Genomic DNA, 4,004 nt, shown 5'->3' on the forward strand with positions numbered 1-4,004 from the left:
CCGTCGGCAATGCTGCCGACGTCGGAAGAAAGATGTGTTGGTTCCGGAACCAACACCCGTTAAGTACGCATGGGACAGTCCCCTGACCCGAAGCGGTCAGGTCGACGACGCGTTCGGCTCCGGGAGCCGACGCACCCTCGGTCATGAGGCTCCGCCAATGAATGGCGTCGAGGTGACGAAGGCGTGTCAACCTGGAGTCGACGCTGCAAACAGTGCGGGTTAAAACGTACCGCACTGACGCAATTTAAGATGCTGTCGTGCAGCCGGGCTGCAATGACGAAGGCCGCGCGATCAAGCCGGGCTTGATATCGCGCGCCCGCAGACAGGGTCTGCCGGCGAACAACTGTCCACGGCCGGGCTTCGACCAAGAACAACCGTGGAGCCCGGCTCCGCAATAACAAGAAGACGGCGCAAGCGCGGAGAACGCTGCGCAAGTCTCGCAATAAGAACAGTCTGTTGGGCAGACTGGGCGGTGACGCTGGACGTCGAGACGCTAAGCGTCTTGACGCGCACCGATACTGGATTCCAGTATCGTGAGATGGAACTCGCTAGTCCTCCGACAGGCGTCGAGTTGACTTCGCTTCCAGCCATGAGCTGGAAGCGCTTCACGCGCGACTTGCACGATGGACGCATCGAGCAGGTCTGCGTTCTTCGAACAGCGAAAGAACGGAGAGCAGAGCGAAGAGCTGAGGCAGCTCTTCATGGAAGTACCCTGAGAGTGAAGACACTCTCAGTGCGAAGACGATGCGAGCGCTTCGAGGAACAAGGTTGGGACTTGCCAGTCGAGTCCCTATTACGACTGTTGAGGAGTACAAGACGTACTCCCGGAAGCGATGCGGAGCTTCCGCAGGATAAGGGCATTCAGCACGAGATTGATCTCGTGCCGGGCACGAGGTATGTCACGCGGCAGTGGCCACTGCCGCGAGAGCAAGTGAAAGCGATCGACGACTTCTTTGAAAGTCGTCGTAAGAGGACAAGTGCGGGAATCAAAGTCCCGCACAGTGTTCCGACGTTCTGTGTCAAAAGCCACAGTGGATGGCGCATCGTTCATGCCTACAACAAGCTGAACGATGCGACGGTACCGGCGCAGACGCCGATACCACGAAAGATGTTATCATCAATTCGATGGCCGGGAGCACCGTTTACAGTGCTCTCGACTTGCGAGATGGATTTTATCAAATCCTAATGCGGGAGCGATATCCTCTCACGGCAGTGAGCACGCCAAGCGGCTCTGGGAATGGCTAGTAATGCCACAGGCTTAAGAACGCCCCTGCGACTTTCAACAGGTGCGTGACGCTTGTTGCGCTCGGTGCGCGACTTCGCACCGAGCTCATGATGTATTCATCCACAGCCGGGCTGTGGACGGAAGATTCGACGAGATGCACAGGGTGCATCCCGTAGCTACTTGAGCTTATGCGAAAGCATAAGCTCTACGCGAACCTGAAGAAGTGTATCTGGGCGAGCGAGATACCGTTCTCGTGTCTCAGAGAAGAATGGTGTTCGCCCTGACCCGAAAAGGTCAGGGTGATCAATGAATGGCCAACGCTTCAAGTGTCAAGGAACTGAGGCAGTTCCCCATTTGGCCACGCAATTTCGTGTAAGTATCGGAGGATTATGCGGGCAAGATCCGCTCGCTGTCACAACTTCTAAGAAAGAAGCTGTGTGAATTGACACCGATTGCCAAAGGCATTTCGATGCAGTCAAGCGGGCTTGATTGAGGCGCCGATTCGGCAGTGGCTGACCAAGATCGCCTTTCACGTAGTGTGTGACGCATCCGATTTCGCGATCGGATGCGCGTTGATGCAGCATGATCACGAGGGCCGTGATCGCATTGCTACCAATCGCGTCAGCTGCAGCTGAGCGCAACTATCCGGTGCACATGGGCGAACTCCTTGCCATGAAGTATGCACTCGCAAAGTTCCGAGTGTATTTGCTTTCTGGGAGTAGACCATTTGTGGCTCATAATATGCATCACTGCGTACCGCAGTGAAGTCGCTTGATATATCACAAAGAATGCGAGATGGCTCATTCTTTGCGGAGTATAACTTCCGGCCGAATAAATACAAACCCGGCAGATTAGTCGTAGTGGCTGACGCGTTAATATCACGTCGGCCGACTATGCAGAAGCTGTTGACGTCACGCTATTGACGCCAGAAAGATCAGTTTTGATACTTCCCACATTGGTGTAAGACACACCAATGGATACATTGAAGTGGACCACCACAGTGAGTGGTCCACATACCCAAAGATCCTATTGGTAGAAAGCAGCATCTTCACCAATCAGAGACATGCATATTAGCGGGCTCTGACAGCCAGCCGCTGCCAACCCTTCATAGATGATAAACAGTTTTAGCAGATTTTAGAGGAAGATCAATTTACAAACAATACAGTTCTCATTTTACCCAATCTAAGCCACTTGGAATCCTTTACTAACTTATATTTGTGTATTCAAATATAATTAACCCAAGTAATTACTAAGTACTTACGCTTCCTCACACACGTTGCGCAACGTAAGCTAAAGTAGTGAGTCAAGTTAGACCCACTACACCTGGTAGCACTTTGCAGTCCGTCCAACGACCGATCGTTTGACGTTCGTACGCGGTGTACGAACGCGGAGCGAGAACCATGAGCACGGAGGTGCCCATGGAGAGCTCCAACACGCCTGCAACGCATGTTGCACGCGCTGACTGCCCCCACCTGTCTGACCCAGAGTGGAGGCCTCCAACGACTGTCAACAGTCATTGAGAAGCGGCGATAGCTACAATGCTGCGTACGCTATCGCCGACGGAGCAACATGGTGTTGCTCTGGGTTCATCATGAAGGAGCAGCGTGACGCTGCTTCAGTGACGGCGTCGTCAGGGACGACACCGCGTGCTCAACCATTAAAGTTGAGCGTAAGCAATTACGTGGAAGAGAGGGCGAGCTCTCTCCGATGGCTTGTCGAACTCGACAGCCATAGCGGCTCGACGCATCGTCGACCCGCTGTCGAAGGTCGCGTTCGCCATGTCCTGCCTTGGCGGACGCGCAGGAGTTGGGCGTATGGACGCCGACTCTCCGATCCTACGTGCTTCAGCACGTACGGTTAAAGAGGAGCTCAAACAAGCGTTTGAGCCCCGCAACGAGTTCCGGTCGAGGGCGGAGTTCTCGACCTTCAGCAGGGTAAGCATGACGTCCATGCTTACGCGTAGCGCGCACGATATTTGGCATCAAATATCGTGACTAACCCGATTGACGAGGCGACCAAGGTCGTCACGTTCATGAAGGGCTTAGAGATGGGCCTGTGAAGACTCTTCCGAGAGTACCCGAGTACTCGAAGCTGCAATCACTTGCCATGCAAGAGCTAGCCTGCGGCAGGCTAAACTCATGAACGTACCGAGGCCGCAACCGCGCCCGGTAGCGAGGACGGAGGTCCGAACCAATGGACCTCTCGCAACAACTGCTGGTTACCAGCAGCAGGGAGGTAACGCGATGCTTCCGTTGCGGAAGGATCGGTCACTTTGCACGGGAGTGCACAGCCCCATGCCCCTGGAGGTGGTTGCCGGCGATGCTAGCATCGCCGCGGACCAACAAAACGCGAATATCCAGTAGCGGGCGCCCTACTGGTATCGCAGTCGCGCGTGCCGACATCGGGCACGCGACACTGAGGACTGCAGCCCCAGTGAGACCAGCTCACTGTAAGAAACAAGATGACAGGCCGAACCTAGTCATCTTGAGGTTTACTCGAAGAGAGCGAGTGACTCTTCGAGCTTTGTAGATTCAGGCGCGTCGAACAACTTTGTTCGACTACGAAGCCTGTCGAGACTTGACTTCGAGGAGGTAGATACACCTCGAAGTCTTCTGAGGTACGACTGGCAACAGGTGCCATCGAAGACCGAGAAGCGCGTCGTGAACGTGCGCTTCTCGTACAAACAACGAGTGTTTGTCGAACACTTTATCGTCCTGACCTGGACGATAAGTTCGACGAATGGGCATGCCGTGGCTTGCACGGCATGATCCGGTGATAG

The sequence above is a fragment of the Phytophthora cinnamomi genome (assembly GCF_018691715.1).
Source record: "Phytophthora cinnamomi strain GKB4 chromosome Unknown Contig33, whole genome shotgun sequence".
Taxonomy (NCBI): domain Eukaryota; phylum Oomycota; class Peronosporomycetes; order Peronosporales; family Peronosporaceae; genus Phytophthora; species Phytophthora cinnamomi.